Below are 22,589 nucleotides of genomic sequence, written 5' to 3' on the forward strand. Positions count from 1 at the left end.
CTGGGGCCTGGAAATCCCCCTAGAATTGCATAGGGTTGACCTGGTGTCCCCAAGGCCCCAGAGAAATGCCTAGGGTTGACCTGGTGTCTCCAAGGCCCCAGAGAAATGCATGGGGTTGACCTGGCGCCCACAATTCCTGCCGCCAAGCGTTTCGCACCCAATCGACTACCCAGCGTGCAGTCGGGCAACAACACTCAGAGCACGCACGCAACCACCAGGGGCTGAAGCCTCCCAAAAGTGCCCCTGCCAGGCTTAAGCCTCCATCCTCACCCCCCCTCCCTTCCCCGGCTCTCCCTGCCCAACACTGGCTCCAGGTCCCAGCCTTCTGCCCCGCGGCCTCTACCCAGCCATTCAGCTACCTGCAGGGCCCAGCTCCAGGGAGAAGTGCCAGCAGGCCTAGGCCTTGCTGCGGGAGACGCTCCTCACTTCAGGCTTCCCCAGTGCCCGGCGCCAGCTGCCTGCTAGGCCTTGCGGTCCCCAGGCACCTCAGGCAGGCCCCACAGGGCAGCAGCAGACCACAGGCTTGCGGGTGGACTCGCAGGTGGCTCCATCCACTCCATTCGCTGAGCTCACAGTGAACCCCGAGTGCGGGGGCAAGTGCCAGCCGGGCCCGGCTGCCCCCAGCCACCTCGGGCAGGGCCCCGGGGGTGGGCACGCACTTCCCGGAGACTCCAGGAGGGAGCAGCAGGCGGCAGGCACCAAGGGGTGGCCTGCGCAGCTGGATACGCTCCAGATTGCCAAACCGGGTTGGCGGGAAAAAGGAGCCGTCCTGCCGAGGGCCGTGCCCACGGGCAACCCAACACAGAGCCAGCGCAGCCTGGGAGCTGCGCCTCCCGCCCTGGGCATCTGGGAAGCTTGCAGCCTCTTGGGGGAAGCTGCTGTGTCCTTCTCCACTGCAAGAGCAACAGCTGTGCAGGCAGGGAGGGAAGCTCGCAGGGAAAAGAGGGGGCTGCTGTCAGGAGCGGGACTCGAACCCACGCCTCCAGGGGAGACTGCGACCTAAACGCAGCGCCTTCGACCGCTCGGCCATCCTGACAGGCAGGGGGGCCTGCGGGCCGCGCCCTTCAGCCCAGCACCCTCTTTCCGGGCCCACGCGCCGGGTTCTTTGCAGCCCCGAGCCCGGGCGGAGAGTGCCCCAGCCACCATGAGGTCTCTTGAGGAAGCCAGGAGGCCCGCCAGCACCTGGGGCTGCCTGGAGAGGAATTGCCTCTGCCAGGGGGAACCCAGCAGCCTCTTCCTCGCTGGGCAAAGCCCAGGAGGGGCCCCGGGGCATATGCTTCGCTGCACAGCCTTTTGGGGGCGCTCGGCGGACAGAGAAGGACACGAGGGGGGCGCAGACCTGGCCTGCCTCGTCTCTGTGGCGCAATGGGCCAGCGCGTTCGGCTGTTAACCGGAAGGCTGGTGGTTCGAGCCCACCCAGGGACGGTGCTTGGCGGGCCCCCTGGCGCCCCCCCTCCCCTTTTGGAGTAGGAAGGAACGGCACGGAGAGCTTTGTCTGTCCATGGTGGGTCTCACTTCCTGCGTTGCGCCAAGCGGTCTCGGGACTGCGAGGCTCCTTTTGCCTCCCTGCACTCTGCGCTCCAAGGATTTGGACACTTAACGTGTCGGGGTGCCCAACCACGCCACGCTGAGCAGTGATCCCCGCCAGAAGAGCCGCCTCTGAAACCGGCCTGCTCTTCTGCCCAAAGGCTACTTTCCCAAACCCACGTTGGGAAGGGGGAGCGCAAGGGCCGCTCCGATATGTCTTGGCGGCCATCCGCTCAAGATTCATCGGACGGACGCTCTTCCGCCGGGTGGCCCTCCTCCCCCATTTGGGCAAGCCGGGGGGACCGTTCTCATTTGGTTCCAGCTGCCTGGCCTGCGTGCCTTCCAGACTCCTTCGCTGAACCTTTTGCGTCCAGATTGGGCACCCCCCAGGCCACCGAGTGCGTGTCGATTTTGGGGGTGGGGCAGAAAAGGAAGGCCCGAGGCCTTTCCGTGACTCCGGACGGACCCGTGTGTTCAGACGTGAGATTCACAGCCCGGGTCCTGAGCGGCTCGTGACGTGGCACTGGAGTCACAGGGCAGGTGGCTTCTGAGAGCAGCCAGCTCTTCCCTCCCCAGCTGCCGGCTGCTTGCTCGACGGACCTGGGCAAGACAGAGCCCGGCTTGTTCATGGGGAGCCTGGTGCTAAGCCGTCCGTAGACGACCTGATTCAGGGTTTCCTACGTAGCAGAGAAGCTCCCTCGCTGCGATCTATTGAAAGTCAGCCCTTGCCACAAGCTTTCGTGTCTCAACGTGGCACCCAGCCGGCTGCCAGCTCCTCCGGGAGTGGGGGCGGGGGGGGCGCCACCCTGCCCGCGGCAAGCAGAGCCCCTCCCGGAGGCTGGCAGGAGGTGGGGGAGGCGGTCGGGGGACCCTTGCAAGCGGAGGGTCTGGCCGTTCTCCCCTTCCCTCTCCCCCAGGCCCGGGTTGACCTGGCGCCAGGCGGGTGACTCGCCCACGCAGAGGGCTGGCAGGCAGCGAGGCTCTGAAACAGGGAGCTCCCCTCCGACTCGCCGGCCTCTCCCGCCCGCACGCATGGCCGGGGTTGACCTGGTGTCCCAGAAGCCAGCCCTGCACTTCAAAACAGGGTAGACCTGGTGTCTGGCAGTCCCGATACCAATCAATGGGGTAGACTTGTTTTCTGACAAGGCCCCACAGGAATGCCTGGGGTGGACCTGGTGTCTGAAAGTCCCCACAGGCTTGAATGGGGTAGAGGTGGTCTCTCCAAGTCCCCAGAGGAATGCATGGGCTTGACTTGGTGCCTGCAAGTCCCCAGAGGAACGCCTGGGCTTGACCTGGTGCCTGGAAGTCCCCATAGAAAGGCAGAGGGTTGGCCTGCTGTCTCCAACGCCCCATAGAAATGCAGGGGGTTGGCCTGGGGCCTGGAAATCCCCCTAGAATTGCATAGGGTTGACCTGGTGTCCCCAAGGCCCCAGAGAAATGCCTAGGGTTGACCTGGTGTCTCCAAGGCCCCAGAGAAATGCATGGGGTTGACCTGGCGCCCACAATTCCTGCCGCCAAGCGTTTCGCACCCAATCGACTACCCAGCGTGCAGTCGGGCAACAACACTCAGAGCACGCACGCAACCACCAGGGGCTGAAGCCTCCCAAAAGTGCCCCTGCCAGGCTTAAGCCTCCATCCTCACCCCCCCTCCCTTCCCCGGCTCTCCCTGCCCAACACTGGCTCCAGGTCCCAGCCTTCTGCCCCGCGGCCTCTACCCAGCCATTCAGCTACCTGCAGGGCCCAGCTCCAGGGAGAAGTGCCAGCAGGCCTAGGCCTTGCTGCGGGAGACGCTCCTCACTTCAGGCTTCCCCAGTGCCCGGCGCCAGCTGCCTGCTAGGCCCTGCGGTCCCCAGGCACCTCAGGCAGGCCCCACAGGGCAGCAGCAGACCACAGGCTTGCGGGTGGACTCGCAGGTGGCTCCATCCACTCCATTCGCTGAGCTCACAGTGAACCCCGAGTGCGGGGGCAAGTGCCAGCCGGGCCCGGCTGCCCCCAGCCACCTCGGGCAGGGCCCCGGGGGTGGGCACGCACTTCCCGGAGACTCCAGGAGGGAGCAGCAGGCGGCAGGCACCAAGGGGTGGCCTGCGCAGCTGGATACGCTCCAGATTGCCAAACCGGGTTGGCGGGAAAAAGGAGCCGTCCTGCCGAGGGCCGTGCCCACGGGCAACCCAACACAGAGCCAGCGCAGCCTGGGAGCTGCGCCTCCCGCCCTGGGCATCTGGGAAGCTTGCAGCCTCTTGGGGGAAGCTGCTGTGTCCTTCTCCACTGCAAGAGCAACAGCTGTGCAGGCAGGGAGGGAAGCTCGCAGGGAAAAGAGGGGGCTGCTGTCAGGAGCAGGACTCGAACCCACGCCTCCAGGGGAGACTGCGACCTAAACGCAGCGCCTTCGACCGCTCGGCCATCCTGACAGGCAGGGGGGCCTGCGGGCCGCGCCCTTCAGCCCAGCACCCTCTTTCCGGGCCCACGCGCCGGGTTCTTTGCAGCCCCGAGCCCGGGCGGAGAGTGCCCCAGCCACCATGAGGTCTCTTGAGGAAGCCAGGAGGCCCGCCAGCACCTGGGGCTGCCTGGAGAGGAATTGCCTCTGCCAGGGGGAACCCAGCAGCCTCTTCCTCGCTGGGCAAAGCCCAGGAGGGGCCCCGGGGCATATGCTTCGCTGCACAGCCTTTTGGGGGCGCTCGGCGGACAGAGAAGGACACGAGGGGGGCGCAGACCTGGCCTGCCTCGTCTCTGTGGCGCAATGGGCCAGCGCGTTCAGCTGTTAACCGGAAGGCTGGTGGTTCGAGCCCACCCAGGGACGGTGCTTGGCGGGCCCCTTGGCGCCCCCCCTCCCCTTTTGGAGTAGGAAGGAACGGCACGGAGAGCTTTGTCTGTCCATGGTGGGTCTCACTTCCTGCGTTGCGCCAAGCGGTCTCGGGACTGCGAGGCTCCTTTTGCCTCCCTGCACTCTGCGCTCCAAGGATTTGGACACTTAACGTGTCGGGGTGCCCAACCACGCCACGCTGAGCAGTGATCCCCGCCAGAAGAGCCGCCTCTGAAACCGGCCTGCTCTTCTGCCCAAAGGCTACTTTCCCAAACCCACGTTGGGAAGGGGGAGCGCAAGGGCCGCTCCGATATGTCTTGGCGGCCATCCGCTCAAGATTCATCGGACGGACGCTCTTCCGCCGGGTGGCCCTCCTCCCCCATTTGGGCAAGCCGGGGGGACCGTTCTCATTTGGTTCCAGCTGCCTGGCCTGCGTGCCTTCCAGACTCCTTCGCTGAACCTTTTGCGTCCAGATTGGGCACCCCCCAGGCCACCGAGTGCGTGTCGATTTTGGGGGTGGGGCAGAAAAGGAAGGCCCGAGGCCTTTCCGTGACTCCGGACGGACCCGTGTGTTCAGACGTGAGATTCACAGCCCGGGTCCTGAGCGGCTCGTGACGTGGCACTGGAGTCACAGGGCAGGTGGCTTCTGAGAGCAGCCAGCTCTTCCCTCCCCAGCTGCCGGCTGCTTGCTCGACGGACCTGGGCAAGACAGAGCCCGGCTTGTTCATGGGGAGCCTGGTGCTAAGCCGTCCGTAGACGACCTGATTCAGGGTTTCCTACGTAGCAGAGAAGCTCCCTCGCTGCGATCTATTGAAAGTCAGCCCTTGCCACAAGCTTTTGTGTCTCAACGCGGCACCCAGCCGGCTGCCAGCTCCTCCGGGAGTGGGGGCGGGGGGGGGGCGCCACCCTGCCCGCGGCAAGCAGAGCCCCTCCCGGAGGCTGGCAGGAGGTGGGGGAGGCGGTCGGGGGACCCTTGCAAGCGGAGGGTCTGGCCGTTCTCCCCTTCCCTCTCCCCCAGGCCCGGGTTGACCTGGCGCCAGGCGGGTGACTCGCCCACGCAGAGGGCTGGCAGGCAGCGAGGCTCTGAAACAGGGAGCTCCCCTCCGACTCGCCGGCCTCTCCCGCCCGCACGCATGGCCGGGGTTGACCTGGTGTCCCAGAAGCCAGCCCTGCACTTCAAAACAGGGTAGACCTGGTGTCTGGCAGTCCCGATACCAATCAATGGGGTAGACTTGTTTTCTGACAAGGCCCCACAGGAATGCCTGGGGTGGACCTGGTGTCTGAAAGTCCCCACAGGCTTGAATGGGGTAGAGGTGGTCTCTCCAAGTCCCCAGAGGAATGCATGGGCTTGACTTGGTGCCTGCAAGTCCCCAGAGGAACGCCTGGGCTTGACCTGGTGCCTGGAAGTCCCCATAGAAAGGCAGAGGGTTGGCCTGCTGTCTCCAACGCCCCATAGAAATGCAGGGGGTTGGCCTGGGGCCTGGAAATCCCCCTAGAATTGCATAGGGTTGACCTGGTGTCCCCAAGGCCCCAGAGAAATGCCTAGGGTTGACCTGGTGTCTCCAAGGCCCCAGAGAAATGCATGGGGTTGACCTGGCGCCCACAATTCCTGCCGCCAAGCGTTTCGCACCCAATCGACTACCCAGCGTGCAGTCGGGCAACAACACTCAGAGCACGCACGCAACCACCAGGGGCTGAAGCCTCCCAAAAGTGCCCCTGCCAGGCTTAAGCCTCCATCCTCACCCCCCCTCCCTTCCCCGGCTCTCCCTGCCCAACACTGGCTCCAGGTCCCAGCCTTCTGCCCCGCGGCCTCTACCCAGCCATTCAGCTACCTGCAGGGCCCAGCTCCAGGGAGAAGTGCCAGCAGGCCTAGGCCTGGCTGCGGGAGACGCTCCTCACTTCAGGCTTCCCCAGTGCCCGGCGCCAGCTGCCTGCTAGGCCCTGCGGTCCCCAGGCACCTCAGGCAGGCCCCACAGGGCAGCAGCAGACCACAGGCTTGCGGGTGGACTCGCAGGTGGCTCCATCCACTCCATTCGCTGAGCTCACAGTGAACCCCGAGTGCGGGGGCAAGTGCCAGCCGGGCCCGGCTGCCCCCAGCCACCTCGGGCAGGGCCCCGGGGGTGGGCACGCACTTCCCGGAGACTCCAGGAGGGAGCAGCAGGCGGCAGGCACCAAGGGGTGGCCTGCGCAGCTGGATACGCTCCAGATTGCCAAACCGGGTTGGCGGGAAAAAGGAGCCGTCCTGCCGAGGGCCGTGCCCACGGGCAACCCAACACAGAGCCAGCGCAGCCTGGGAGCTGCGCCTCCCGCCCTGGGCATCTGGGAAGCTTGCAGCCTCTTGGGGGAAGCTGCTGTGTCCTTCTCCACTGCAAGAGCAACAGCTGTGCAGGCAGGGAGGGAAGCTCGCAGGGAAAAGAAGGGGCTGCTGTCAGGAGTGGGACTCGAACCCACGCCTCCAGGGGAGACTGCGACCTAAACGCAGCGCCTTCGACCGCTCGGCCATCCTGACAGGCTGGGGGGGCCTGCGGGCCGCGCCCTTCAGCCCAGCACCCTCTTTCCGGGCCCACGCGCTGGGTTCTTTGCAGCCCCGAGCCCGGGCGGAGAGTGCCCCAGCCACCATGAGGTCTCTTGAGGAAGCCAGGAGGCCCGCCAGCACCTGGGGCTGCCTGGAGAGGAATTGCCTCTGCCAGGGGGAACCCAGCAGCCTCTTCCTCGCTGGGCAAAGCCCAGGAGGGGCCCCGGGGCATATGCTTCGCTGCACAGCCTTTTGGGGGCGCTCGGCGGACAGAGAAGGACACGAGGGGGGCGCAGACCTGGCCTGCCTCGTCTCTGTGGCGCAATGGGCCAGCGCGTTCGGCTGTTAACCGGAAGGCTGGTGGTTCGAGCCCACCCAGGGACGGTGCTTGGCGGGCCCCCTGGCGCCCCCCCTCCCCTTTTGGAGTAGGAAGGAACGGCACGGAGAGCTTTGTCTGTCCATGGTGGGTCTCACTTCCTGCGTTGCGCCAAGCGGTCTCGGGACTGCGAGGCTCCTTTTGCCTCCCTGCACTCTGCGCTCCAAGGATTTGGACACTTAACGTGTCGGGGTGCCCAACCACGCCACGCTGAGCAGTGATCCCCGCCAGAAGAGCCGCCTCTGAAACCGGCCTGCTCTTCTGCCCAAAGGCTACTTTCCCAAACCCACGTTGGGAAGGGGGAGCGCAAGGGCCGCTCCGATATGTCTTGGCGGCCATCCGCTCAAGATTCATCGGACGGACGCTCTTCCGCCGGGTGGCCCTCCTCCCCCATTTGGGCAAGCCGGGGGGACCGTTCTCATTTGGTTCCAGCTGCCTGGCCTGCGTGCCTTCCAGACTCCTTCGCTGAACCTTTTGCGTCCAGATTGGGCACCCCCCAGGCCACCGAGTGCGTGTCGATTTTGGGGGTGGGGCAGAAAAGGAAGGCCCGAGGCCTTTCCGTGACTCCGGACGGACCCGTGTGTTCAGACGTGAGATTCACAGCCCGGGTCCTGAGCGGCTCGTGACGTGGCACTGGAGTCACAGGGCAGGTGGCTTCTGAGAGCAGCCAGCTCTTCCCTCCCCAGCTGCCGGCTGCTTGCTCGACGGACCTGGGCAAGACAGAGCCCGGCTTGTTCATGGGGAGCCTGGTGCTAAGCCGTCCGTAGACGACCTGATTCAGGGTTTCCTACGTAGCAGAGAAGCTCCCTCGCTGCGATCTATTGAAAGTCAGCCCTTGCCACAAGCTTTTGTGTCTCAACGCGGCACCCAGCCGGCTGCCAGCTCCTCCGGGAGTGGGGGCGGGGGGGGGGCGCCACCCTGCCCGCGGCAAGCAGAGCCCCTCCCGGAGGCTGGCAGGAGGTGGGGGAGGCGGTCGGGGGACCCTTGCAAGCGGAGGGTCTGGCCGTTCTCCCCTTCCCTCTCCCCCAGGCCCGGGTTGACCTGGCGCCAGGCGGGTGACTCGCCCACGCAGAGGGCTGGCAGGCAGCGAGGCTCTGAAACAGGGAGCTCCCCTCCGACTCGCCGGCCTCTCCCGCCCGCACGCATGGCCGGGGTTGACCTGGTGTCCCAGAAGCCAGCCCTGCACTTCAAAACAGGGTAGACCTGGTGTCTGGCAGTCCCGATACCAATCAATGGGGTAGACTTGTTTTCTGACAAGGCCCCACAGGAATGCCTGGGGTGGACCTGGTGTCTGAAAGTCCCCACAGGCTTGAATGGGGTAGAGGTGGTCTCTCCAAGTCCCCAGAGGAATGCATGGGCTTGACTTGGTGCCTGCAAGTCCCCAGAGGAACGCCTGGGCTTGACCTGGTGCCTGGAAGTCCCCATAGAAAGGCAGAGGGTTGGCCTGCTGTCTCCAACGCCCCATAGAAATGCAGGGGGTTGGCCTGGGGCCTGGAAATCCCCCTAGAATTGCATAGGGTTGACCTGGTGTCCCCAAGGCCCCAGAGAAATGCCTAGGGTTGACCTGGTGTCTCCAAGGCCCCAGAGAAATGCATGGGGTTGACCTGGCGCCCACAATTCCTGCCGCCAAGCGTTTCGCACCCAATCGACTACCCAGCGTGCAGTCGGGCAACAACACTCAGAGCACGCACGCAACCACCAGGGGCTGAAGCCTCCCAAAAGTGCCCCTGCCAGGCTTAAGCCTCCATCCTCACCCCCCCTCCCTTCCCCGGCTCTCCCTGCCCAACACTGGCTCCAGGTCCCAGCCTTCTGCCCCGCGGCCTCTACCCAGCCATTCAGCTACCTGCAGGGCCCAGCTCCAGGGAGAAGTGCCAGCAGGCCTAGGCCTGGCTGCGGGAGACGCTCCTCACTTCAGGCTTCCCCAGTGCCCGGCGCCAGCTGCCTGCTAGGCCCTGCGGTCCCCAGGCACCTCAGGCAGGCCCCACAGGGCAGCAGCAGACCACAGGCTTGCGGGTGGACTCGCAGGTGGCTCCATCCACTCCATTCGCTGAGCTCACAGTGAACCCCGAGTGCGGGGGCAAGTGCCAGCCGGGCCCGGCTGCCCCCAGCCACCTCGGGCAGGGCCCCGGGGGTGGGCACGCACTTCCCGGAGACTCCAGGAGGGAGCAGCAGGCGGCAGGCACCAAGGGGTGGCCTGCGCAGCTGGATACGCTCCAGATTGCCAAACCGGGTTGGCGGGAAAAAGGAGCCGTCCTGCCGAGGGCCGTGCCCACGGGCAACCCAACACAGAGCCAGCGCAGCCTGGGAGCTGCGCCTCCCGCCCTGGGCATCTGGGAAGCTTGCAGCCTCTTGGGGGAAGCTGCTGTGTCCTTCTCCACTGCAAGAGCAACAGCTGTGCAGGCAGGGAGGGAAGCTCGCAGGGAAAAGAAGGGGCTGCTGTCAGGAGCGGGACTCGAACCCACGCCTCCAGGGGAGACTGCGACCTAAACGCAGCGCCTTCGACCGCTCGGCCATCCTGACAGGCTGGGGGGGCCTGCGGGCCGCGCCCTTCAGCCCAGCACCCTCTTTCCGGGCCCACGCGCTGGGTTCTTTGCAGCCCCGAGCCCGGGCGGAGAGTGCCCCAGCCACCATGAGGTCTCTTGAGGAAGCCAGGAGGCCCGCCAGCACCTGGGGCTGCCTGGAGAGGAATTGCCTCTGCCAGGGGGAACCCAGCAGCCTCTTCCTCGCTGGGCAAAGCCCAGGAGGGGCCCCGGGGCATATGCTTCGCTGCACAGCCTTTTGGGGGCGCTCGGCGGACAGAGAAGGACACGAGGGGGGCGCAGACCTGGCCTGCCTCGTCTCTGTGGCGCAATGGGCCAGCGCGTTCGGCTGTTAACCGGAAGGCTGGTGGTTCGAGCCCACCCAGGGACGGTGCTTGGCGGGCCCCCTGGCGCCCCCCCTCCCCTTTTGGAGTAGGAAGGAACGGCACGGAGAGCTTTGTCTGTCCATGGTGGGTCTCACTTCCTGCGTTGCGCCAAGCGGTCTCGGGACTGCGAGGCTCCTTTTGCCTCCCTGCACTCTGCGCTCCAAGGATTTGGACACTTAACGTGTCGGGGTGCCCAACCACGCCACGCTGAGCAGTGATCCCCGCCAGAAGAGCCGCCTCTGAAACCGGCCTGCTCTTCTGCCCAAAGGCTACTTTCCCAAACCCACGTTGGGAAGGGGGAGCGCAAGGGCCGCTCCGATATGTCTTGGCGGCCATCCGCTCAAGATTCATCGGACGGACGCTCTTCCGCCGGGTGGCCCTCCTCCCCCATTTGGGCAAGCCGGGGGGACCGTTCTCATTTGGTTCCAGCTGCCTGGCCTGCGTGCCTTCCAGACTCCTTCGCTGAACCTTTTGCGTCCAGATTGGGCACCCCCCAGGCCACCGAGTGCGTGTCGATTTTGGGGGTGGGGCAGAAAAGGAAGGCCCGAGGCCTTTCCGTGACTCCGGACGGACCCGTGTGTTCAGACGTGAGATTCACAGCCCGGGTCCTGAGCGGCTCGTGACGTGGCACTGGAGTCACAGGGCAGGTGGCTTCTGAGAGCAGCCAGCTCTTCCCTCCCCAGCTGCCGGCTGCTTGCTCGACGGACCTGGGCAAGACAGAGCCCGGCTTGTTCATGGGGAGCCTGGTGCTAAGCCGTCCGTAGACGACCTGATTCAGGGTTTCCTACGTAGCAGAGAAGCTCCCTCGCTGCGATCTATTGAAAGTCAGCCCTTGCCACAAGCTTTTGTGTCTCAACGCGGCACCCAGCCGGCTGCCAGCTCCTCCGGGAGTGGGGGCGGGGGGGGGGCGCCACCCTGCCCGCGGCAAGCAGAGCCCCTCCCGGAGGCTGGCAGGAGGTGGGGGAGGCGGTCGGGGGACCCTTGCAAGCGGAGGGTCTGGCCGTTCTCCCCTTCCCTCTCCCCCAGGCCCGGGTTGACCTGGCGCCAGGCGGGTGACTCGCCCACGCAGAGGGCTGGCAGGCAGCGAGGCTCTGAAACAGGGAGCTCCCCTCCGACTCGCCGGCCTCTCCCGCCCGCACGCATGGCCGGGGTTGACCTGGTGTCCCAGAAGCCAGCCCTGCACTTCAAAACAGGGTAGACCTGGTGTCTGGCAGTCCCGATACCAATCAATGGGGTAGACTTGTTTTCTGACAAGGCCCCACAGGAATGCCTGGGGTGGACCTGGTGTCTGAAAGTCCCCACAGGCTTGAATGGGGTAGAGGTGGTCTCTCCAAGTCCCCAGAGGAATGCATGGGCTTGACTTGGTGCCTGCAAGTCCCCAGAGGAACGCCTGGGCTTGACCTGGTGCCTGGAAGTCCCCATAGAAAGGCAGAGGGTTGGCCTGCTGTCTCCAACGCCCCATAGAAATGCAGGGGGTTGGCCTGGGGCCTGGAAATCCCCCTAGAATTGCATAGGGTTGACCTGGTGTCCCCAAGGCCCCAGAGAAATGCCTAGGGTTGACCTGGTGTCTCCAAGGCCCCAGAGAAATGCATGGGGTTGACCTGGCGCCCACAATTCCTGCCGCCAAGCGTTTCGCACCCAATCGACTACCCAGCGTGCAGTCGGGCAACAACACTCAGAGCACGCACGCAACCACCAGGGGCTGAAGCCTCCCAAAAGTGCCCCTGCCAGGCTTAAGCCTCCATCCTCACCCCCCCTCCCTTCCCCGGCTCTCCCTGCCCAACACTGGCTCCAGGTCCCAGCCTTCTGCCCCGCGGCCTCTACCCAGCCATTCAGCTACCTGCAGGGCCCAGCTCCAGGGAGAAGTGCCAGCAGGCCTAGGCCTGGCTGCGGGAGACGCTCCTCACTTCAGGCTTCCCCAGTGCCCGGCGCCAGGTGCCTGCTAGGCCCTGCGGTCCCCAGGCACCTCAGGCAGGCCCCACAGGGCAGCAGCAGACCACAGGCTTGCGGGTGGACTCGCAGGTGGCTCCATCCACTCCATTCGCTGAGCTCACAGTGAACCCCGAGTGCGGGGGCAAGTGCCAGCCGGGCCCGGCTGCCCCCAGCCACCTCGGGCAGGGCCCCGGGGGTGGGCACGCACTTCCCGGAGACTCCAGGAGGGAGCAGCAGGCGGCAGGCACCAAGGGGTGGCCTGCGCAGCTGGATACGCTCCAGATTGCCAAACCGGGTTGGCGGGAAAAAGGAGCCGTCCTGCCGAGGGCCGTGCCCACGGGCAACCCAACACAGAGCCAGCGCAGCCTGGGAGCTGCGCCTCCCGCCCTGGGCATCTGGGAAGCTTGCAGCCTCTTGGGGGAAGCTGCTGTGTCCTTCTCCACTGCAAGAGCAACAGCTGTGCAGGCAGGGAGGGAAGCTCGCAGGGAAAAGAAGGGGCTGCTGTCAGGAGCGGGACTCGAACCCACGCCTCCAGGGGAGACTGCGACCTAAACGCAGCGCCTTCGACCGCTCGGCCATCCTGACAGGCTGGGGGGCCTGCGGGCCGCGCCCTTCAGCCCAGCACCCTCTTTCCGGGCCCACGCGCTGGGTTCTTTGCAGCCCCGAGCCCGGGCGGAGAGTGCCCCAGCCACCATGAGGTCTCTTGAGGAAGCCAGGAGGCCCGCCAGCACCTGGGGCTGCCTGGAGAGGAATTGCCTCTGCCAGGGGGAACCCAGCAGCCTCTTCCTCGCTGGGCAAAGCCCAGGAGGGGCCCCGGGGCATATGCTTCGCTGCACAGCCTTTTGGGGGCGCTCGGCGGACAGAGAAGGACACGAGGGGGGCGCAGACCTGGCCTGCCTCGTCTCTGTGGCGCAATGGGCCAGCGCGTTCGGCTGTTAACCGGAAGGCTGGTGGTTCGAGCCCACCCAGGGACGGTGCTTGGCGCGCCCCCCCTCCCCTTTTGGAGTAGGAAGGAACGGCACGGAGAGCTTTGTCTGTCCATGGTGGGTCTCACTTCCTGCGTTGCGCCAAGCGGTCTCGGGACTGCGAGGCTCCTTTTGCCTCCCTGCACTCTGCGCTCCAAGGATTTGGACACTTAACGTGTCGGGGTGCCCAACCACGCCACGCTGAGCAGTGATCCCCGCCAGAAGAGCCGCCTCTGAAACCGGCCTGCTCTTCTGCCCAAAGGCTACTTTCCCAAACCCACGTTGGGAAGGGGGAGCGCAAGGGCCGCTCCGATATGTCTTGGCGGCCATCCGCTCAAGATTCATCGGACGGACGCTCTTCCGCCGGGTGGCCCTCCTCCCCCATTTGGGCAAGCCGGGGGGACCGTTCTCATTTGGTTCCAGCTGCCTGGCCTGCGTGCCTTCCAGACTCCTTCGCTGAACCTTTTGCGTCCAGATTGGGCACCCCCCAGGCCACCGAGTGCGTGTCGATTTTGGGGGTGGGGCAGAAAAGGAAGGCCCGAGGCCTTTCCGTGACTCCGGACGGACCCGTGTGTTCAGACGTGAGATTCACAGCCCGGGTCCTGAGCGGCTCGTGACGTGGCACTGGAGTCACAGGGCAGGTGGCTTCTGAGAGCAGCCAGCTCTTCCCTCCCCAGCTGCCGGCTGCTTGCTCGACGGACCTGGGCAAGACAGAGCCCGGCTTGTTCATGGGGAGCCTGGTGCTAAGCCGTCCGTAGACGACCTGATTCAGGGTTTCCTACGTAGCAGAGAAGCTCCCTCGCTGCGATCTATTGAAAGTCAGCCCTTGCCACAAGCTTTCGTCTCTCAACGCGGCACCCAGCCGGCTGCCAGCTCCTCCGGGAGTGGGGGCGGGGGGGGGCGCCACCCTGCCCGCGGCAAGCAGAGCCCCTCCCGGAGGCTGGCAGGAGGTGGGGGAGGCGGTCGGGGGACCCTTGCAAGCGGAGGGTCTGGCCGTTCTCCCCTTCCCTCTCCCCCAGGCCCGGGTTGACCTGGCGCCAGGCGGGTGACTCGCCCACGCAGAGGGCTGGCAGGCAGCGAGGCTCTGAAACAGGGAGCTCCCCTCCGACTCGCCGGCCTCTCCCGCCCGCACGCATGGCCGGGGTTGACCTGGTGTCCCAGAAGCCAGCCCTGCACTTCAAAACAGGGTAGACCTGGTGTCTGGCAGTCCCGATACCAATCAATGGGGTAGACTTGTTTTCTGACAAGGCCCCACAGGAATGCCTGGGGTGGACCTGGTGTCTGAAAGTCCCCACAGGCTTGAATGGGGTAGAGGTGGTCTCTCCAAGTCCCCAGAGGAATGCATGGGCTTGACTTGGTGCCTGCAAGTCCCCAGAGGAACGCCTGGGCTTGACCTGGTGCCTGGAAGTCCCCATAGAAAGGCAGAGGGTTGGCCTGCTGTCTCCAACGCCCCATAGAAATGCAGGGGGTTGGCCTGGGGCCTGGAAATCCCCCTAGAATTGCATAGGGTTGACCTGGTGTCCCCAAGGCCCCAGAGAAATGCCTAGGGTTGACCTGGTGTCTCCAAGGCCCCAGAGAAATGCATGGGGTTGACCTGGCGCCCACAATTCCTGCCGCCAAGCGTTTCGCACCCAATCGACTACCCAGCGTGCAGTCGGGCAACAACACTCAGAGCACGCACGCAACCACCAGGGGCTGAAGCCTCCCAAAAGTGCCCCTGCCAGGCTTAAGCCTCCATCCTCACCCCCCCTCCCTTCCCCGGCTCTCCCTGCCCAACACTGGCTCCAGGTCCCAGCCTTCTGCCCCGCGGCCTCTACCCAGCCATTCAGCTACCTGCAGGGCCCAGCTCCAGGGAGAAGTGCCAGCAGGCCTAGGCCTGGCTGCGGGAGACGCTCCTCACTTCAGGCTTCCCCAGTGCCCGGCGCCAGCTGCCTGCTAGGCCCTGCGGTCCCCAGGCACCTCAGGCAGGCCCCACAGGGCAGCAGCAGACCACAGGCTTGCGGGTGGACTCGCAGGTGGCTCCATCCACTCCATTCGCTGAGCTCACAGTGAACCCCGAGTGCGGGGGCAAGTGCCAGCCGGGCCCGGCTGCCCCCAGCCACCTCGGGCAGGGCCCCGGGGGTGGGCACGCACTTCCCGGAGACTCCAGGAGGGAGCAGCAGGCGGCAGGCACCAAGGGGTGGCCTGCGCAGCTGGATACGCTCCAGATTGCCAAACCGGGTTGGCAGGAAAAAGGAGCCGTCCTGCCGAGGGCCGTGCCCACGGGCAACCCAACACAGAGCCAGCGCAGCCTGGGAGCTGCGCCTCCCGCCCTGGGCATCTGGGAAGCTTGCAGCCTCTTGGGGGAAGCTGCTGTGTCCTTCTCCACTGCAAGAGCAACAGCTGTGCAGGCAGGGAGGGAAGCTCGCAGGGAAAAGAAGGGGCTGCTGTCAGGAGCGGGACTCGAACCCACGCCTCCAGGGGAGACTGCGACCTAAACGCAGCGCCTTCGACCGCTCGGCCATCCTGACAGGCAGGGGGGCCTGCGGGCCGCGCCCTTCAGCCCAGCACCCTCTTTCCGGGCCCACGCGCTGGGTTCTTTGCAGCCCCGAGCCCGGGCGGAGAGTGCCCCAGCCACCATGAGGTCTCTTGAGGAAGCCAGGAGGCCCGCCAGCACCTGGGGCTGCCTGGAGAGGAATTGCCTCTGCCAGGGGGAACCCAGCAGCCTCTTCCTCGCTGGGCAAAGCCCAGGAGGGGCCCCGGGGCATATGCTTCGCTGCACAGCCTTTTGGGGGCGCTCGGCGGACAGAGAAGGACACGAGGGGGGCGCAGACCTGGCCTGCCTCGTCTCTGTGGCGCAATGGGCCAGCGCGTTCGGCTGTTAACCGGAAGGCTGGTGGTTCGAGCCCCCCCAGGGACGGTGCTTGGCGGGCCCCCTGGCGCCCCCCCTCCCCTTTTGGAGTAGGAAGGAACGGCACGGAGAGCTTTGTCTGTCCATGGTGGGTCTCACTTCCTGCGTTGCGCCAAGCGGTCTCGGGACTGCGAGGCTCCTTTTGCCTCCCTGCACTCTGCGCTCCAAGGATTTGGACACTTAACGTGTCGGGGTGCCCAACCACGCCACGCTGAGCAGTGATCCCCGCCAGAAGAGCCGCCTCTGAAACCGGCCTGCTCTTCTGCCCAAAGGCTACTTTCCCAAACCCACGTTGGGAAGGGGGAGCGCAAGGGCCGCTCCGATATGTCTTGGCGGCCATCCGCTCAAGATTCATCGGACGGACGCTCTTCCGCCGGGTGGCCCTCCTCCCCCATTTGGGCAAGCCGGGGGGACCGTTCTCATTTGGTTCCAGCTGCCTGGCCTGCGTGCCTTCCAGACTCCTTCGCTGAACCTTTTGCGTCCAGATTGGGCACCCCCCAGGCCACCGAGTGCGTGTCGATTTTGGGGGTGGGGCAGAAAAGGAAGGCCCGAGGCCTTTCCGTGACTCCGGACGGACCCGTGTGTTCAGACGTGAGATTCACAGCCCGGGTCCTGAGCGGCTCGTGACGTGGCACTGGAGTCACAGGGCAGGTGGCTTCTGAGTGCAGCCAGCTCTTCCCTCCCCAGCTGCCGGCTGCTTGCTCGACGGACCTGGGCAAGACAGAGCCCGGCTTGTTCATGGGGAGCCTGGTGCTAAGCCGTCCGTAGACGACCTGATTCAGGGTTTCCTACGTAGCAGAGAAGCTCCCTCGCTGCGATCTATTGAAAGTCAGCCCTTGCCACAAGCTTTTGTGTCTCAACGCGGCACCCAGCCGGCTGCCAGCTCCTCCGGGAGTGGGGGCGGGGGGGGGCGCCACCCTGCCCGCGGCAAGCACAGCCCCTCCCGGAGGCTGGCAGGAGGTGGGGGAGGCGGTCGGGGGACCCTTGCAGGCGGAGGGTCTGGCCGTTCTCCCCTTCCCTCTCCCCCAGGCCCGGGTTGACCTGGCGCCAGGCGGGTGACTCGCCCACGCAGAGGGCTGGCAGGCAGCGAGGCTCTGAAACAGGGAGCTCCCCTCCGACTCGCCGGCCTCTCCCGCCCGCACGCATGGCCGGGGTTGACCTGGTGTCCCAGAAGCCAGCCCTGCACTTCAAAACAGGGTAGACCTGGTGTCTGGCAGTCCCGATACCAATCAATGGGGTAGACTTGTTTTCTGACAAGGCCCCACAGGAATGCCTGGGGTGGACCTGGTGTCTGAAGGTCCCCACAGGCTTGAATGGGGTAGAGGTGGTCTCTCCAAGTCCCCAGAGGAATGCATGGGCTTGACTTGGTGCCTGCAAGTCCCCAGAGGAACGCCTGGGCTTGACCTGGTGCCTGGAAGTCCCCATAGAAAGGCAGAGGGTTGGCTGCTGTCTCCAACGCCCCATAGAAATGCAGGGGGTTGGCCTGGGGCCTGGAAATCCCCCTAGAATTGCATAGGGTTGACCTGGTGTCCCCAAGGCCCCAGAGAAATGCCTAGGGTTGACCTGGTGTCTCCAAGGCCCCAGAGAAATGCATGGGGTTGACCTGGCGCCCACAATTCCTGCCGCCAAGCGTTTCGCACCCAATCGACTACCCAGCGTGCAGTCGGGCAACAACACTCAGAGCACGCACGCAACCACCAGGGGCTGAAGCCTCCCAAAAGTGCCCCTGCCAGGCTTAAGCCTCCATCCTCACCCCCCCTCCCTTCCCCGGCTCTCCCTGCCCAACACTGGCTCCAGGTCCCAGCCTTCTGCCCCGCGGCCTCTACCCAGCCATTCAGCTACCTGCAGGGCCCAGCTCCAGGGAGAAGTGCCAGCAGGCCTAGGCCTGGCTGCGGGAGACGCTCCTCACTTCAGGCTTCCCCAGTGCCCGGCGCCAGCTGCCTGCTAGGCCCTGCGGTCCCCAGGCACCTCAGGCAGGCCCCACAGGGCAGCAGCAGACCACAGGCTTGCGGGTGGACTCGCAGGTGGCTCCATCCACTCCATTCGCTGAGCTCACAGTGAACCCCGAGTGCGGGGGCAAGTGCCAGCCGGGCCCGGCTGCCCCCAGCCACCTCGGGCAGGGCCCCGGGGGTGGGCACGCACTTCCCGGAGACTCCAGGAGGGAGCAGCAGGCGGCAGGCACCAAGGGGTGGCCTGCGCAGCTGGATACGCTCCAGATTGCCAAACCGGGTTGGCGGGAAAAAGGAGCCGTCCTGCCGAGGGCCGTGCCCACGGGCAACCCAACACAGAGCCAGCGCAGCCTGGGAGCTGCGCCTCCCGCCCTGGGCATCTGGGAAGCTTGCAGCCTCTTGGGGGAAGCTGCTGTGTCCTTCTCCACTGCAAGAGCAACAGCTGTGCAGGCAGGGAGGGAAGCTCGCAGGGAAAAGAGGGGGCTGCTGTCAGGAGCGGGACTCGAACCCACGCCTCCAGGGGAGACTGCGACCTAAACGCAGCGCCTTCGACCGCTCGGCCATCCGGACAGGGTGGGGGACCTGCGGGCCGCGCCCTTCAGCCCAGCACCCTCTTTCCGGGCCCACGCGCTGGGTTCTTTGCAGCCCCGAGCCCGGGCGGAGAGTGCCCCAGCGGCCATGAGGTCTCTTGAGGAAGCCAGGAGGCCCGCCAGCAACCGGGGGCTGCCTGGAGAGGAATTGCCTCTGCCAGGGGCAACCCAGCAGCCTCTTCCTCGCTGGGCAGAGCCCAGGAGGGGCCCCGGGGCATATGCTTCGCTGCACAGCCTGGTGGGGCGCTCGGCGGACAGAGAAGGAGACGAGCGGGGCGCAGGCTTGGCCTGCCTCGTCTCTGTGGCGCAATGGGCCAGCGCGTTCGGCTGTTAACCGGAAGGTTGGTGGTTCGAGCCCACCCAGGGACGGTGCTTGGCGTGCCCTGCCCAGCCCCCTTTTGGAGTAGGCAGGGAGAGCTTTTTCCGGCCCCGGTGCGTCTCACTTCCTGCGTTGCGCCGAGCGGCCTCGGGACTCCGAGGCTCCTTTTGCCTCTGTGCGCTCCAAGGATTTCGACACTTAACGTGTCGGGGTGCCCAACCACGCAACGCTGAGCAGCGATCCCCGCCACAAGAGCCGCCTCTGAAACCGGCCTGCTCTTCTGCCCAAAGCCTACTTTCCCAAACCCACCTTGGGACGGGGCAGCGCAAGGGCCTCTCCGATATGTCTTGGCGGCCACCCACTCAAGATTCATCGCATGCTCTTCCGCCGGATGGCCCTCCTCCCCCATTTGGGCAAGCCGGGGGGACCTTTCTCATTTGGTTCCAGCTGCCTGGCCTGCGTGCCTTCCAGACTCCTTCGCTGAACCTTTTGCGTCCAGATTGGGCACCCCCCAGGCCACCAAGCGCGTGTCGATTTTGGGGGTGGGGCAGAAAAGGAAGGCCCGAGGCCTTTCCGTGACTCCGGACGGACCCGTGTGTTCAGACGTGAGATTCACAGTCCGGGTCCTGAGCGCCTCGTGACGTGGCACTGGAGTCACAGGGCAGGTGGCTTCTGAGAGCAGCCAGCTCTTCCCTCCCCAGCTGCCGGCTGCTTGCTCAACGGACCTGGGCAAGACAGAGCCCGGCTTGTTCATGGGGACCCTGGTGCTAAATCATTCGTAGACGACCTGATTCAGGGTTTCGTACGTAGCAGAGAAGCTCCCTCGCTGCGATCTATTGAAAGTCAGCCCTTGCCACAAGCTTTCGTCTCTGAACGCGGCACCCCACCCGACTGCCAGCTCCTCCGGGAGTGGCGGGGGCGCCACCATGCCCGCGGCAAGCAGAGCCTCTCCCGGAGGCTGGCACAAGGTGGGGGAGGCGGTCAGGGGACCCTTGCAAGCGGAGGGTCAGGCCGTTCTCCCCTTCCCTCTCTTTTCCAGGCCCGGGTCGACCTGGCGCCTGGCGGGTGATTTGCCCACGCAGAGGGCAGGCAGGCAGCGAGGCTCTGAGACAGGGAGCTCCCCTCCCACTCGCCAGCCTCTCCCTCCCGCACACATCGATGGGGTTGACCTGGTGTCCCAGAAGCCAACCCTGCACTTCAAAACAGGGTAGACCTGGTGTCTGGCAGTCCCGATAGCAAGCAATGGGGTCGACTTGTTTGCTGACAAGTCCCCATAGGAATGCCTGGGGTAGGCCTGGTGTCTGAAAGTCCCCGCAGGCTTGAATGGGGTAGAAGTCGTCTCTCCAAGTCCCCAAAGGAATGAAGGGGTTGACTTGGTGCCAGGAAGTCCCCAGAGGAATGCACGGGGGATGAACCTGGTGCCTGGAAGTCCCCATACAAATGCATAGGGTTGACCCGGTGCCTCCAACGCCCCATAGAAAGGCATGGGGTTGGCCTGGTGTTTCCAAGTCCCCACAGAAATGCGCGGGGTAGGCCTGGTGGCAGGAAATCCCCAAAGAACTGCATAGGGTTGACCTGGTGTCCCCAAGGCCCCACAGAAATGCATCGGGTTGACGCGGTGTCTCCAACGCCCCAGAGAAATGCATGGGATTGGCCTGGGGCCTGGAAGTCCCCCTACAATTGCATAGGGTTGCCCTGCTGTCTCCAACGCCCCAGAGAAATGCATGGGGTTGGCCTGGGGCCTGGAAATCCCCCTACAATTGCATGGGGTTGACCTGCTGTCTCCATGGCCCCAGAGAAATGCGTAGGGTTGACCTGGCGCCCACAATTCCTGCCGCCAAGCCTTTCCCACCCAGTCAACTCCCCAGGGTGCAGTCGGGCAACGACACTCGGAGCACCCACACAACCACCAGGGGCTTAAGCCTCCCAAAAGTGCCCCCTGCCAGGCTTCAGTCTCCATCCTCACCCCTGCCCCGCATCCCCCCTCACCCCCCCCCCCGCACTCTTCCCTGGCTCTCCCTGCCCAACATTGGCTCCAGATCCCAGCCTTCTGCCCCGCGGCCTCTACCCAGCCATTCAGCTACCTGCAGGGCCCAGCTCCAGGGAGAAGTGCCAGCAGGCCTAGGCCTGGCTGCGGGAGACGCTCCTCACTTCAGGCATCCCCAGTGCCCGGCGCCAGCTGCCTGCTAGGCCCTGCGGTCCCCAGGCACCTCAGGCAGGCCCCACAGGGCAGCAGCAGACCACAGGCTTGCGGGTGGACTCGCAGGTGGCTCCATCCACTCCATTCGCTGAGCTCACAGTTAAGCCCGAGTGCAGGGGCAAGTGCCTGCCGGGCCCGGCCGCCCCCAGCCACCTAGGGCAGGGCCCCGGGGGTGGGCACACACTTCCCGGAGTCTCCGGGAGGGAGTAGCGGGCGGCAGGCACCAAGGGGTGGCCTGCGCAGCTGGATATGCTCAAGATTGCCAAACCGGGTTGGCAGCAAAAAGGAGCCGTCCTGCCGAGGGTAGTGCCCACGGGCAATCCCGCGCAGAGCCAGCGCAGCCTGGGAGCCGCGCCTCCCGCCTTGGGCATCTGGGAAGCTTGCAGCCTCTTGGGGGAAGCTGCTGTGTCCTTCTCCACTGCAAGAGCAACAGCTGTGCAGGCAGGGAGGGAGCCTCGCAGGGAAAAGAAGGGGCTGCTGTCAGGAGTGGGACTCGAACCCACGCCTCCAGGGGAGACTGCGACCTGAACGCAGCGCCTTCGACCGCTCGGCCATCCTGACACGCAGGGGTGGGCCCTGGCCGCGCCCTTCAGCCCAGCACCCTCTTCCCGGGCCCGCGCGCTGGGTTCCTTGCACCCCCGAGCCCGGGCGGAGAGTGCCCCAGCGGCCATGAGGTCTCTTGAGGAAGCCAGGAGGCCCGCCAGCAACCGGGGGCTGCCTGGAGAGGAATTGCCTCTGCCAGGGGCAACCCAGCAGCCTCTTCCTCGCTGGGCAGAGCCCAGGAGGGGCCCCGGGGCATATGCTTCGCTGCACAGCCTGGTGGGGCGCTCGGCGGACAGAGAAGGAGACGAGCGGGGCGCAGGCTTGGCCTGCCTCGTCTCTGTGGCGCAATGGGCCAGCGCGTTCGGCTGTTAACCGGAAGGTTGGTGGTTCGAGCCCACCCAGGGACGGTGCTTGGCGTGCCCTGCCCAGCCCCCTTTTGGAGTAGGCAGGGAGAGCTTTTTCCGGCCCCGGTGCGTCTCACTTCCTGCGTTGCGCCGAGCGGCCTCGGGACTCCGAGGCTCCTTTTGCCTCTGTGCGCTCCAAGGATTTCGACACTTAACGTGTCGGGGTGCCCAACCACGCAACGCTGAGCAGCGATCCCCGCCACAAGAGCCGCCTCTGAAACCGGCCTGCTCTTCTGCCCAAAGCCTACTTTCCCAAACCCACCTTGGGACGGGGCAGCGCAAGGGCCTCTCCGATATGTCTTGGCGGCCACCCACTCAAGATTCATCGCATGCTCTTCCGCCGGATGGCCCTCCTCCCCCATTTGGGCAAGCCGGGGGGACCTTTCTCATTTGGTTCCAGCTGCCTGGCCTGCGTGCCTTCCAGACTCCTTCGCTGAACCTTTTGCGTCCAGGTTGGGCACCCCCCAGGCCACCAAGCGCGTGTCGATTTTGGGGGTGGGGCAGAAAAGGAAGGCCCGAGGCCTTTCCGTGACTCCGGACGGACCCGTGTGTTCAGACGTGAGATTCACAGTCCGGGTCCTGAGCGCCTCGTGACGTGGCACTGGAGTCACAGGGCAGGTGGCTTCTGAGAGCAGCCAGCTCTTCCCTCCCCAGCTGCCGGCTGCTTGCTCAAC

At 65.6% G+C, this 22,589-nt stretch overlaps 12 non-coding genes across 12 annotated transcripts; 4 read left to right on the forward strand and 8 right to left on the reverse strand.

Annotated features, from left to right (window-relative positions):
• Positions 1 to 953: 953 nt before the first annotated feature.
• On the reverse strand, positions 954 to 1,036 carry TRNAL-UAG (transfer RNA leucine (anticodon UAG)). The gene has a single exon. It is a non-coding gene; the product is annotated as a tRNA-Leu (tRNA).
• A 2,816-nt stretch (positions 1,037 to 3,852) lies between these two features.
• On the reverse strand, positions 3,853 to 3,935 carry TRNAL-UAG (transfer RNA leucine (anticodon UAG)). Its single transcript has one exon. It is a non-coding gene; the product is annotated as a tRNA-Leu (tRNA).
• Positions 3,936 to 6,753: 2,818 nt separating this feature from the next.
• On the reverse strand, positions 6,754 to 6,836 carry TRNAL-UAG (transfer RNA leucine (anticodon UAG)). The gene has a single exon. It is a non-coding gene; the product is annotated as a tRNA-Leu (tRNA).
• A 2,819-nt stretch (positions 6,837 to 9,655) lies between these two features.
• On the reverse strand, positions 9,656 to 9,738 carry TRNAL-UAG (transfer RNA leucine (anticodon UAG)). The gene has a single exon. It is a non-coding gene; the product is annotated as a tRNA-Leu (tRNA).
• A 316-nt stretch (positions 9,739 to 10,054) lies between these two features.
• Positions 10,055 to 10,128, forward strand: TRNAN-GUU (transfer RNA asparagine (anticodon GUU)). Its single transcript has one exon. It is a non-coding gene; the product is annotated as a tRNA-Asn (tRNA).
• A 2,429-nt stretch (positions 10,129 to 12,557) lies between these two features.
• Positions 12,558 to 12,640, reverse strand: TRNAL-UAG (transfer RNA leucine (anticodon UAG)). Its single transcript has one exon. It is a non-coding gene; the product is annotated as a tRNA-Leu (tRNA).
• A 315-nt stretch (positions 12,641 to 12,955) lies between these two features.
• On the forward strand, positions 12,956 to 13,029 carry TRNAN-GUU (transfer RNA asparagine (anticodon GUU)). The gene has a single exon. It is a non-coding gene; the product is annotated as a tRNA-Asn (tRNA).
• Positions 13,030 to 15,447: 2,418 nt separating this feature from the next.
• Positions 15,448 to 15,530, reverse strand: TRNAL-UAG (transfer RNA leucine (anticodon UAG)). The gene has a single exon. It is a non-coding gene; the product is annotated as a tRNA-Leu (tRNA).
• Positions 15,531 to 18,346: 2,816 nt separating this feature from the next.
• Positions 18,347 to 18,429, reverse strand: TRNAL-UAG (transfer RNA leucine (anticodon UAG)). Its single transcript has one exon. It is a non-coding gene; the product is annotated as a tRNA-Leu (tRNA).
• Positions 18,430 to 18,744: 315 nt separating this feature from the next.
• TRNAN-GUU (transfer RNA asparagine (anticodon GUU)) lies at positions 18,745 to 18,818 on the forward strand. Its single transcript has one exon. It is a non-coding gene; the product is annotated as a tRNA-Asn (tRNA).
• A 2,628-nt stretch (positions 18,819 to 21,446) lies between these two features.
• Positions 21,447 to 21,529, reverse strand: TRNAL-CAG (transfer RNA leucine (anticodon CAG)). The gene has a single exon. It is a non-coding gene; the product is annotated as a tRNA-Leu (tRNA).
• Positions 21,530 to 21,844: 315 nt separating this feature from the next.
• Positions 21,845 to 21,918, forward strand: TRNAN-GUU (transfer RNA asparagine (anticodon GUU)). The gene has a single exon. It is a non-coding gene; the product is annotated as a tRNA-Asn (tRNA).
• Positions 21,919 to 22,589: the final 671 nt, after the last annotated feature.

The sequence above is a fragment of the Alligator mississippiensis genome, chromosome 15, assembly GCF_030867095.1.
Source record: "Alligator mississippiensis isolate rAllMis1 chromosome 15, rAllMis1, whole genome shotgun sequence".
NCBI lineage: Eukaryota > Metazoa > Chordata > Crocodylia > Alligatoridae > Alligator > Alligator mississippiensis.